We start from the raw sequence: 14,052 nt of genomic DNA on the forward strand, positions 1-14,052 counted from the left end.
ACATGGCGATGTGAGGACTAGATTATTGACTCTAGTGCAAGTGGGAGACTATTGGAAATATGCCCTAGAGGCAATGATAAAATAGTTATTATTATATTTCCTGTGTCAAGATAATCGTTTATTATCCATGCTAGAATTGTATTGAATGAAAACATAGATACATGTGTGGATACATAGACAAAACAATGTCCCTGGCAAGCCTCTAGTTGGCTAGCCAGTTGATCAAGGATAGCCAAGGTTTTCTGACTATATGCAAGTGTTGTCAGTTGATAACTGGATCACATCATTAGGAGAATCATGTGATGGACAAGACCCAAACTATGAACGTAGCATGTGATCGTGCCATTTTGTTGCTATTGTTTTCTGTGTGTCAAGTATTTATTCCTATGACCATGAGATCATATAACTCACTGGCACCGGAGGAATACCTTGTGTGTATCAAACGTCGCAACGTAACTGGGTGACTATAAAGGTGCTCTACAGGTATCTCCGAAGGTGTCTGTTGAGTTACTATGGATCAAGACTGGGATTTGTCACTCCGTGTGACAGTGAGGTATCTCGGGGCCCACTCGATAATACAACATCACACACAAGCATTGCAAGCAATGTGACTAAGTGTAAGTCACGAGATCTTGTATTACGGAACGAGTAAAAAGACTTGCCGGTAACGAGATTGAAATAGGTATGCGGATACCGACGATCGAATCTGAGGCAAGTAACATGTCGAAGGACAAAGGGAATGACATAAGGGATTATATGAATCCTTGGCACCGAGGTTCAATCGATAAGATCTTCGGAGAATATGTAGGATCCAATATGGGCATCCAGGTCCCGCTACTAGATATTGACCGAGGAGTGTCACGGGTCATGTCTACATAGTTCTCGAACCCGCAGGGTCTGCACACTTATGGTCCGATGATGTTTTAGTATAGTTGAGTTATATGTGTGGTTACCGAATGTTGTTCGGAGTCTCGGATGAGATCACGGACGTCATGAGGGTTTCTGAAATGGTCCAGAAACGAAGATTGATATATAGGATGGTTTATTTGGTCACCGCAATGTTTCGGGCATTTCCGGCAGTGTACCGGGAGTGAGGAATGGGTTCCGGGTATTCACCGGGAGGGGCCCACCCACACGGGAGTGAGCCCAGTGAACCTAGGGTGGTGCACCAGCCCTTAGTGGGCTGGTGAGGCCAGCTCAATAGGGCCATGGCGCCACAAGTGGAAAAAAACCAAAGGAAAGAAAAAAAGGAAAGAGGGAGGTGGGAAGGAAGAGGAGGACTCCTCCTTCCCCAAACCGAATTGGAGTAGGAGTCCTCCTCTCCCTTCTGCCGGTGCACCAAGATGCTCCTTGAGCCCAAAGGCTAGCCCCTCCCCTCCTCCTATATATACTGGTGGTTTAGGGCTTTTTGAGACACAACTTTGCCACGTGCAACTCAAACCTATACCACGTAGTTTTACCTCTAGATCGGATTTCTGCGGAGCTTAGGCGGAGCGTGATACGTCTCCGTCGTATCTACTTTTCTGAACTCTTTTGCCCTTGTTTTGGACTCTAATTTGCATGATTTGAATGGAACTAACCCAGACTAACGTTGTTTTCAGCAGAATTGCCATGGTGTTGTTTTTGCGCAGAAATAAAAGTTCTCGGAATGACCTGAAAATTTACGGAGAATTTTTCTGGAACTTATGAAAAATACTGGCGCAAGAATCAGCGGAGGAAGTGGATCCATGAGCCCACAAGCCCACTAGGCACGCCCCCTAGCCGCGCCTAGCAGGCTTATGGGGCCCACAAAGCTCCACCACCTCCAAATCCAGCTCTATTTAGTCCGTCTCGCCCGAAAAAACAAGGAGAAGAGTTCATCGTGTTTTACGATACAGAGGCGCCACCACCTCCTGTTCTTCATCTAGAGGGCAGATCTGGAGTCCGTTTTGGGCTCCCGAGAGGGGAAATCGTCGCCATGATCATCATCAACCTTCCTTCATCTCCAATTCCATGATGCTCTTCACCGTTCGTGAGTAATCTCATCGTTTGCTTGCTGGACGGTGATGGTTTGGATGAGATCTATCATGTAATCGAGTTAGTTTTGACGGGGATTGATCCCTAGTATCCACTATGTTCTGAGATTGATGTTGCTACTACTTTGCCATGCTTAATGCTTGTCACTAGGGCCCGAGTGCCATGATTTCAGATTTAAACCTATTATGTTGTCGCCAATATATGTGTGTTCTTGATCCTATCTTGCAAGTTGTAGTCACCTACTATGTGTTATGACCCGGCAACCCCGGAGTGACAATAGCCGGAACCACTCCCGTAGATGACCATAGTATGACGAGTTCATGTATTCACCAAGTGTTAATGCATTGGTCCGGTTCTTTTTTAAAAGGAGAACCTTAATATCCCGTAGTTTCCATTAGGACCCCGCTTCCACGGGTGGGATGGACAATAGATGTCATGCAAGTTCTTTTCCCTAAGCACGTATGACTACATACGGAATACATGCCTACATTAGATTGATGAACTGGAGCTAGTTACTTATCTCTCCGTGTTATAACTGTTGCATGATGAATAGCATCCGCCATAATCATCCATCACTGATCCAATGCCTACGAGTCTTTTTCTACTGGTCCTTGCTATGTTACTTTGCCGCTACTGCTGTCACTGCTACTGTTGTTACTCTGTTGCTACTGCTGTCACTTTGTTGCTACTGGTTACTGTTGCTACTGTTGCTATCACACTACCTTGCTACTGATACTTTGCTATAGATACTAAATCTTTCAAGTGTGGTTGAATTGACAACTCAATTGCTAATACTTGAGAATATTCTTTGGCTTCCCCTTGAGTCGAATCAATAAATTTGGGTTGAATACTCTACCCTCAAAAACTATTGCGATCCCCTATACTTGTGGGTTAGCAAGACTATTTTCTGTTGCTGTTGCCGGGGAAGCACACCTATATTCTCTAAGTCACTTGGGATTTACGTCTGCTGGGCACTATGAAGAATCGAAGAGATCCAAGAACTAAAGTCTTGCCCCCAACTACGAGGACAGGCAAGGAACTGCCATCTAGCTCTGCACTTGATTCACCTTCAGTTATGAGTAAGTTTGCGACACCACCTCCTGCTAGAAATCTTGATATGTCGCCTGTGCTTGATGATGCTACTTCTGCTGCATATGATGCTTATGATGATGCTATGCTTGATACTGCTTTGCCTGATGATGCTATGCTTGATACTGCTTTGCCACTTGGTGCATTCCTTGATGCACAAATTGCTAGAGTTGCTGCTAGATGTGATGATACTTCTGAAACTGCTGATACTATTGAAGTAGACCCTGCTATTATGCCTGAATTGCCTGATATGCCTAAGCGTTATGTTATGGAGGGAGAGATAGATGAGGACTTTCTTGCGTCTAAGGATAGCTATGATGTTGAGAATTTACTGCGCAAGTGGAAGGAAAAATCTGTGAACGCTAGGATGAAATACGACCCGAAGTTTGCTACTTCGCCTATCTTTGTGACCGATAAGGATTATGAATTCTTTGTCGACCCTGAGTTAATCACTCTGGTCGAATGTGATCCTTTTCATGGTTATGAATCTAAAACAGTTGTAGTCCATCTTACCAAACTGCACGATATAGCCACCCTATTCACTAGTGAGGAAAAGATCCGCCACTACTTTATCCTCAAGCTGTTTCCTTTCTCGCTAAAGGATGATGCTAAGACCTGGTTCACTTCTCTTGCTCCTGGTTGTGTGCGTAGCCCCCAGGATATGGTCTACTAATTCTCTGAAAAATGTTTCCCTGCCCATAAGAAGCAAGCTGCCTTGCAGGAAATATACAACTTTGCTCAAGCTGAAGAAGTGAGTCTCCCACAAGCTTGGGGGAGGCTCGTCCAGCTGCTGAATGCTTTGCCTGATCACCCTCTTGAGAAGAATGAAATACTTGATATCTTCTATAATGGACTTACCGATGCTTCTAAAGACCACCTAGATTGTTGTGCTGGTTGTGTTTTTAGGGAACGAACCGTAGAACAAGCTGAGATCCTATTGAATAACATCTTGTGCAATGAGAATGCTTGGACTATTCCCGAACCACCTCCTAAGCCAACTCCAAAGAAAAGAGGTATTCTATTCCTCAGTCCTGAAGATATGCAAGAAGCTAAGAAATCTATGAAAGAGAAAGGCATTAAATCTGAAGATGTCAAAAATCTACCACCTATCGAAGAGATCTATGGTCTTGATAACCCGATACAGGTAGTTGAAGTAAATTCTCTGCGTAGGTTTGATGAGAGTGATATTCCTTTTGATAAACCTGATAGCCTATGCCTGGATGAATTTGATAACTTTGTTGCCAAACAACAAAGTTTCAATGATTATGTTAGCAGACAATTGGAACAGAATGCTCGTATGCTTAGTCATTTAAGTGCTTGTGTGGATAGAAACGTCAACGATCTTAAGCTTATGAGTAAACATGCCTCTATGGTTACTACTCAGGTAGAACAAGTTCTTAAAGCTCAGAATGACTTGCTCAATGAGTTGAATGACAATTCTGTCAGAGTCTTCACTAGAGGCGGTAGGATGACCGAGGAACCTTTGTATCCTGAGGGTCATCTGAAGAGAATTGAACAAGATTCTCAAGGAGTTAGCACTCATGCACCTAATCATCCTAGAAGGAAGAAGAGAGATGATAGGAACCTGCACGCTAGCAACCCTGTTGCTGCTACACCTGAGAGTCCAAACGATGTCTCTGCTTCTGATGCTGAGACACAATCTCGTGATGAACATGAGGCTAATGATAATATCAATAGTGATGTTCATAATGATGCTCAACCTAGCAACGATAAGGATGTGGAGATTGAACCTCTTGATCTTGATAACCCACAACCTAAGAATAAGAGATACGATAAGAATGATTTCGCTGCTAGGAAGCATGGTAAAGAAAGGGAACCATGGGTTGAGAAACCCATGCCCTTTCCTCCCAAATCATCCAATAAAAAGGATGATGAGGATTTTGAGCGATTTGTTGAAATGATTAGACCTGTCTTTCTGCAAATGCGTTTGATAGATATGCTCAAAATATCTCCGTATGCTAAGTACATGAAGGATATTGTGACTAATAAGAGGAGGATACCTAAGGTTGAGATTTCCACCATGCTCGCTAAGTATACCTTCAAGGGTGGAACTCCTAAGAAACTCGGTGATCCTGGAGTGCCCACTATACCTTGCTCCATTAAAGGCAACTACGTTAGAACTGCGTTATGCGACCTTGGAGCCGGTGTTAGTGTTATGCCTCTCTCTCTTTATCGTAGACTTGAACTGGATAAGTTGACACCCACTAAAATCTCTATGCAAATGGCTGACAAATCAACTGCTTTCCCTATCGGCATTTGCGAGGATGTGCCTGTTGTGGTTGCTAACGTCACTATCTTAACAGACTTTGTTATCTTGAATATTCCCGAGGACGATGCCATGGAGGTCATCCTCGGAAGACCCTTTCTAAACACTGAAGGGGATGTTATAGATTGCAACAAAGGCAATGTCACTTTCCATGTCAATTGTAATGAGAATACGGTGCACTTTCCAAAGAAACAATATCAAGTACATTGCATCAATGCTATCGAAAATTTCATCGATTCTTATTGAGAGCTTTGAATGCCCTATTCCTCCTGTTAAGATGAAGTATGATTTGCTTGTTGGGGAGATACACATCCCCATTGAGGTGACCTAGTGACTATTCAAAAATTCTCCGTTCTCTTTTGCGATTCGAAAAGGTTTGTCAAGGAGACTTGATCAACCTCATTGACAGATTTCTTTCGATCACCATGAGATGGATGAATCGAGGAGTCACAAACCTCTATTCCAAGCTTTCACCTTCAGTTGCTTAGAGGAAAAATGATAGGTTTAGTTTAGTTTTCCCTGTTTAGCGTCCCGTGAAAAAGTACCCCGAAAATAAAAGTTCTCTGAACGTCCTGAAAATCAAGTATGATTTTTTCTGGAATTTTTGAAAAATACTGAGATGAAGAGCTAGCCTGGGGGCTACACCAGTGGGCCACAAGCCCTGGAGGCGCGGGCACCCCCCTGGCCGCGCCTACCTGGCTTGTGGGGCCCACGTGCACCCCCTCCACTCATTCTAGCTCCCATCTACTTCTCCTACCTCCAGAAAAAAATCGTTTCACAGCTCAAATCCGTGTTCTTGCTCTTCTTGCTGGGATTTTCGATCTCCTTGCTCAAAGCACCATTCTCCGAACTGTTTTGGGGAAATTGCTCCTTGGTAAGTGACTCCTCCATTGGTCCAATTAGTTTTTGATATAGTGCTTTATACTTCGCGTATTTTTGCTGCCTTGGTGACCATGTTCTTGAGCTTTGCATGCTAATTGTAGCTGGTCCCAAGTAGTTTTGATGCGTAATATGGCCTCTAGGCACTTGTGGGAGTAGTTTCTATGAGTTTTGTTGAGCCTTGTTCACTTTTCCTTAGAGTCACTAAAAATTTCAGAGATAGAAAAGGGAAAAGATGAGGAGGTTCTTCAAGCCGTGGCCCCAAGGATGATGGAAGTGAGAAGAAGCCCAAGTATCCGGTCCCTCGAGTTGCAGAAGTTCGAGCGTGCGAATGGCCAAGCGATCCGCCAGACTTTATGCGGACTTTTATTACTTGGTGGAGAACGCAAGCCATACTGCCTTCATTGAAGATAAGTGTCCGCAATACCTCCTCCTTACTAATATCTTCGTGCAAAGCTTTAACTTCTATCCGAGGAAGAATCCTCCTATGGTTGAGTTCAAATTATATGATATCCCTCAGCTCATGTCACTCCAGGATTTTTGCAATGGTTGCAAATTGCCTTTTGATGGGGATATTCATGAACCTCGTCCACGGGACTTGGAAGCTTTCATCGATGCAATTGTTGTAGGAGAAGAAAGAGGAGTGTCTTGCGCTAGAGCTCCTAGCATACATTTTCCCGTGCTTCGGTACTTCTCACTATTTGTGGGAAAATGTTTGATTGGCCGTGGGAAGGCTGGGTCCCTTAGCTCCCGAGATCTTGCGGTCTTGCGCGAAGCCCTTTATAATGATAAAACTTATAGCTTGGGTGCTATAGTAGCTCAACGGTTGAACACGAACCGTTCTAAATGCGTTGTCTATGGAGGTATATATGCTACCCGTCTTGCCAGACACTTTGAGATACCTATTAGATTGGACGAGGAAGAAGAGATTCTTCTTCCGGAGAGATATCTAGATTATGATAGCATGGTTCACCATGACTTTCTTGATAGAGGTATAAATAGAAGGCTGATTTATAACCTGGTATTTAGTCAGGGTACTCGTGAGACTATTACTTTGCCTGCTCCTTCTTTGTTCAATCTTCATGCAGGCAGGTACATTATTATGCCCTCGGACATCTACGCATATTGGGGCTTGGCCCAACCACAGGTGCCCGTGCCCGAGCCACCAGTCGAGTACCAGACGCCAGTTTATCAGTGGGAGCCAGAGGAGCTCACACAAGAGTGGCATCCTCAGTCCACTCCGGAGTACCCCGGAGCTGGTTATTTCCCTCCATGGGAGTAGACCAACTTAGGCCAAAAGCCTAAGCTTGGGGGAGTACGTGTTTCTCACCGACTTTACATTCTTGCTTATACTTTCACTTTGTTCGTCGGTGTTCACACTTTGCCACTGTATCATCCATGCTAGTTTATTTTTTTTTCTCGTTTTCTTTTCGTGTGTCTGTCTAGTTTGAGAAAACCCAAAAAGATTTTCTTTTTCTTCTTTTGCTTGTTGGGAGCTTTCCCGTGTAAATAGTTTTCTTCTTCTTTGGGTCAAGGTAGAAGACCATGGTTACAATGTTTAGTGGCTCTCGCATGCATACCTGTTTAGCTGTCATAGAGCCATATTACTTTGTCTTCTCCTTTGTGTTTGCCTGCAGATTCCAGCTTTAGTCCAATGCATGAGCACTCTTATTATTGTTCACATCATTAGGTCGTGCAAGCGAAATGTAATAATGACGATATATGATGAAGTGACTGAGCCTGGAAAAGCTGGTATGAACTCAATCTATTTTTTTTGTAAATATGACTAGCTCATCGATCCTGATTCAGCTTTGTTGTGAGATAAACATGTTTGCAATGAGAACTTAGAGATCATAGTTGCTGATGCCATGCTTAATTAGCCAGGAGCTTATAATGGTTTGTCTTGGTTGCCAACATGAATTTTGAGATGACTGTGTTGTAGTATGATAGGATGGTATCTCCTTTGAATGATTCAAGTGGCTTGACTTGGCGCATGTTCACGCATGTAGTTGAAACAAATCAACATAGCCTCTATGATATTCATGTTCATGGTGATTTATGTCCTACTTATGCTTGCACTCAAGGTTGGTTAATCTCAATGCATTTTGATGACTGTTGTCGCTCTCTAGTTAGTTGCTTCCCAGTCTTGTGCTAGCCTATACTTGTACTAAGCGGGAATACTACTTGTGCATCCACTTCCATAAACCCAAAGTTGTTCCATATGAGTCCACCATACCTACCTATATGCGGTATCTACCTACCGTTCCAAGTAAATTTGCATGTGCCACTCTCTAAACCTTCAAGAAATAATCTGTTTTGCATGCCTGAACCGCTCATGTGGTGACAGGGGGCTATCAGTATCTTCCATGCTAGGCGTGTTATCCTCGATATGTGTTTATTCAATATCATTCACGAGAAAGGGGCCGGTAATTGGAATTCCCGGTTCCATGCTCAAATCGAAAAGATAATTGCAAAAAAAAAACTCCCGCTGGATTGATGTTGGTATGGACGGCACCCGAGGATTCGGCTAGTCGTGGAGTGTGATTGATCGGTGGTGGGGGAGTCAAAACTTTCCTTTCTATTTGGGAACCGCCTATAGCATGTATAGCGTGGAAGATTGTGAGAACTCCTAGTCATTGCATTGACAATGAAAGCATGCCACCCAAAATTATTATCTCTGTTTTAAAAGCTCGAGCTCTGGCACCTCTGCAAATCAATGCTTCCCTCTACGAAGGGCCTGTCTATTTATGTTCCTGTTGAGTCATCCTCCTCTTATAAAAGCACCAATTAGAGAGCACCTCTGTCATTTTTATGCTTTGCTTTTAACTATGATTGAGTATGACTGTGACTGGATCTTCTTTGCCATGAATTACAATGCTTAGTCAGCCCTTGGTCTTTGAAGGTGCTCTGCATTTATGTTTTGCGGTCTCAGAAAGAGCTAGCGAGATACCATGTGTTCGTACTGCTTCGTGATTGTTTTGATTGAAGTGTTGACGTTTGAGACTTAGTATTATTTGCTCGCTAGTTGATTATGCCATTGATATGAGTTTACCGTGAGACCTAGATGTCATTTCCTTATGTGGTTTGTTTGTGATCTTGCTGAAATTCTGGTTATGAGTTAGACATAGTTGCAACAACAAGATCAAACAGAGTTCGTAATAGTTTTTCTTTTGTCTCTTTCAGTTTATCAACTGAATTGCTTGAGGACAAGCAAGGCTTTAAGCTTGGGGGAGTTGATACGTCTCCGTCGTATCTACTTTTCCGAACTCTTTTGCCCTTGGTTTGGACTCTAATTTGCATGATTTGAATGGAACTAACCCAGACTAACGCTGTTTTCAGCAGAATTGCCATGGTGTTGTTTTTGCCCAGAAATAAAAGTTCTCAGAATGACCTGAAAATTTACGAAGAATTTTCTAGAATTTATGAAAAATACTGGCGCAAGAATCAGCGGAGGAAGTGGAGCCGTGAGCCCACAAGCCCACCAGGCGCGCCCCCCCTGGCCGCGCCTGGCAGGCTTGTGGGGCCCAAAAAGCTCCACCGCCTCCAAATCCAGCTCTAGTTAGCCCGTCTCGCCTGGAAAAAAAATCAAGGAGAAGAGTTCATCGTGTTTTACGATACGGAGGCACCGCCAACTCCTGTTCTTCATCTGGAGGGCAGATCTGGAGTCCGTTTTGGGCTCCAGAGAGGGAAAATCGTCGCCATCGTCATCATGAACCTTCCTTCATCGCCAATTCCATGATGCTCTTAACCGTTCGTGAGTAATCTCATCGTAGGCTTGCTGGACGGTGATGGGTTGGATGAGATCTATCATGTAATCGAGTTAGTTTTGACGGGGATTGATCCCTAGTATCCACTATGTTCTGAGATTGATGTTGCTACTACTTTGCCATGCTTAATGCTTGTCACTAGGCCCCGAGTGGCATGATTTCAGATCTGAACCTATTATGTTGTCGCCAATATATGTGTGTTCTTGATCCTATCTTGCAAGTTGTAGTCACCTACTATGTGTTATGACCCGGCAACCCCGGAGTGACAATAGACGGAACCACTCCCGGAGATGACCATAGTATAAGGAGTTCATGTATTCACCAAGTGTTAATGCGTTGGTCCGGTTCTTTATTAAAAGGAGAACCTTAATATCCTATAGTTTCCATTAGGACCCCGCTGCCACGGGAGGGATGGACAATAGATGGCATGCAAGTTCTTTTCTCTAAGCACGTATGACTACATACGGAATACATGCCTACATTAGATTGACGAACTGGAGCTAATTACTTATCTCTCCGTGTTATAACTGTTGCATGATGAATAGCATCCGGCATAATCATCCATCACCGATCCAATACCTATGATTCTTTTCCTACTGGTCTTTGCTACGTTACTTTGCCGCTACAGCTGTCACTGCTACTGCTGTTACTCTGTTGCTACTGCTGTCACTTTGTTGCTACTGGTTACTGTTGCTACTGTTGCTATCACACTACCTTGCTACTGATACTTTGCTGCAGATACTAAATCTTTCAGGTGTGGTTGAATTGACAACTCAACTGCTAATACTTGAGAATATTCTTTGGCTTCCCCTTGAGCCGAATCAATAAATTTGGGTTGAATACTCTACCCTAGAAAACTGTTGCGATCCCCTATACTTGTGGGTTATCAGAGCCCTGTAGGAGTAGATCATCACGACCACCGAAGCGCCGTCACGCTGCCGGAGAACTCATCTACTTCTCCGCCTCTCTTGCTGGATTAAGAAGGCCGAGATCGTCATTGAGCTGTACGTGTGCTGAACGCGGAGGTGCCGTCCGTTCGGCGCTAGATCGGAATGGATCGTGGGACGACGGTGATTTGAATCACGAAGTTGTACCACTACATCAACCACATTTCTTAACGCTTCCCGCTTAGCGATCTACAAGGGTACGTAGATCTAATCTTCTCTCGTAGATGGACATCACCATGATAGGTCTTCGTGTGCGTAGGATTTTTTTTGTTTCCCATGCAACGTTCCCCAACAGTTCTATGCTGGTGCTTTTGTTTGTTTATTTTTCTTGTTGTTGAACCAAAAACGTAATTAACAATGGAAGTTCATTCGGATTGTTGGATCTCTTCTAGTTATTTTACAACTTTAACTCTACCATGGTTGGTGCCTATCAGATCTCTGTTGGTTCTTCTATTATAGCACTTGGTTCTATAGTAATGAAAAGTTCCCATGGTTTTTTGGCTTCCTCTTGTTGTGTTTCTTGTTGTTCTTTTGTAGCATTGGTCTCATTTCTTTCCTGCATTCGTTCATATAAAACATGTCATTGTAATAAACTGGATTCCAGAATAAATCTCCAAGAAAGGTTTTTTTCTTGCCGTTTTATTTTACCTCACCGTCCGTCGTTGTGGAGTTTGTCTATGCCTCTACTATTTCTTTTTGACGTAAAACACGTTCTAGCTTGTCATCCATTGGGATCTCTAAGGCTTGTACCTTTGTATCAGTAGCAACTTCTACTTTAGTGTTGCATTCATGCGCCTTAGATTCATCATGGTATATGGGTTGGACCTGGGTTCCGCCTTGTATTTCATGTTCTTGTAATACCAAGAGATGAAACATGGTTAGCTTTTTGGTGCATTTTCTTTGGACCTGATGAGTCGATGGTATGTGGTGAAGTTGGTTGTGGAAGTTCACCTCTTCTGGTTGCTTGCTTATGGGTTAAACGTCGGTACTCTCCTTTGTTTCTTGCGCTTGTTCAAACGAAAAAGAAATTATTAGGATTTTTTTTCCTTGTTCTGCATTTTTTTAAATGTTGTAGACACAAGAATTGTTGGTTGGTGGTGTTCACTTCTTCAGTTTTTGTGTCCTCGGCCGTGCCTTGTACTTTTACTTCTTTTTCTTCATCTACTGAAGGTCGTGGGTCTTGTCCAGTGTAAGCCGCAGTTTCTGTTATTTGTAAGACTTGTTCTTAGTCTCTGCTAACAACACTGTCTTCCTATTCTGTGCCGATGCTTTCGTTTGTTTTTTCCTTGTTGTTTAACCAAAAATGTAAATAATGATGGAACTTCATTTGGATTGTTGGATCTCTTCTAGGTCTTGTACAACTTTACCTCTGCCATGATTGGTGCCTATGGGATCTTTCCTTGTTCTTGTCTGCCATGTGAAGGCTACTCTTGTGTTACAACACTTGATTATGTCGTAATAACAAGCTCCCCTAGTTTTTGGGCTTCATCATGCCGTGTTTCTTGTCGTTCTTTTGCAGCAGCAGTCTCATTTGTTTCCTGCGTGCGTTCATATAAAAAGTGTCATTGTAATAAACCGGATCCCAGGATAAATCTCCAAGAAAGGTTTTTTTCTTGCTATTTTATTTTACCTCTCCATCGGTTGTTGTGGTGTTTGTCTCTGCCTCTACTATTTCTTTTTGAGTTAAAACATATTCCACCTTGTCATGAACTAGGATCTCTCAGGCTTGTACCTTTGTACCGGTAGCAACTTCTTGTGTAGTGTTGCTTTCATGTGCCTCAGAATCATCATCCGATCCGGGTTCGACCTGGGTTGCCTCTTGTATTTCGTGTTCTTGTAATACCTGGAGATGAAACATGGTGAATTTTCTTTGGACTCGTATGTGGCGAAGTTGGTTTTCAAAGTTCACCATAGATTCATATTGTTCTCTGTCGCTGCCTGAGTCTAGCTCGGTGGGATTCGTGTGCTGATTCTCGTATAGACGGGTCTATATTTCATTCGAGGTTTGTTAGTCAGTGAAACACATATGTATCTAGCTTACGAAAGGAAAAAGGTTGTTTATACTAAACTTTTGGCTGGTTGCGTTGCGTGAGGATGAGCCTTTCCTTGAGATTTCTCTTGTTTCTGTAGAGATGACAGGTGATTTGTTCTTTGGATGCTCGTGTTCATCGTTGTCGCCGTCATTATGCTGTTAGCCTTCCTGTTTGGCCGGCATGCTGTTACCACGTGCCTGAGAGTTTGAAACACAAATGTTTTTTTACTTCAAGTATGACAAGAGCCTGCAGAGTAAGACCAGATGTTTTTTATTGTGAACATTTAACTCACTTGCTTTTTTGTGCTCTGCATTTATTACTAGTTCTACTTTTCTTCCTTGGTTTTCATATCCCATATATTTTGTGGTAAGACTTTGTACGTGCTTCCGCTCCTGGTCCTCCTTTTATTTTAGCAGCTTCTCCTGTCTGATTCAGTTTTCATCTGTCTTCTTTTGTGTCCTCGTTCTTTTCCTCGTGTCTTCTTTCTCTTCTTCTTCTTTATTTCTTTTTCGCGTTGTTCGCCGTTCAATTTTGTCTTCTCCTTTTGTTTGCACTATTGGTGTCAAGTTCCTATTGCAAATCATGCGCTGATAGACATTGTGTTGATTGAAACTTCAATCAGTGTCATCGTTTGCTTTATTAGTGCATCTTTGTCTAATTGGTCGTAATTTTCTTCATCGTCAGTCCATTCTACCACAATCTTCCTTATCGCGGTTAACCGTGATGCTTCGTCCACCACATTTTTCAATATCATGTTGATCTTTTTAAACGCTTCTTCAGATTCTTTCCTAGTGCTTGCCTCATGTTCCCTGCTCGTTCTGGTTCTGGCCATTGCTCGACGCCGAAGCTAGGGTGGAGGTCGTAGCAGTTTGACTGTTTGCTGGTCGAGTGTCTTACTGTGTGCTGGTACCAATTGCATTGAAGTTGAAGCTGATTCTGTGTTTATGTGATTCGTGCAGAATATCCTATGTGTCGTTCCTTTCCATGTATGCATTGTTCGGTAAGATGAAGTTTGTTAGAATGAAAAATGTTTT

Source organism: Hordeum vulgare, chromosome 1H, assembly GCF_904849725.1.
Source record: "Hordeum vulgare subsp. vulgare chromosome 1H, MorexV3_pseudomolecules_assembly, whole genome shotgun sequence".
Taxonomy (NCBI): Eukaryota; Viridiplantae; Streptophyta; class Magnoliopsida; order Poales; family Poaceae; genus Hordeum; species Hordeum vulgare.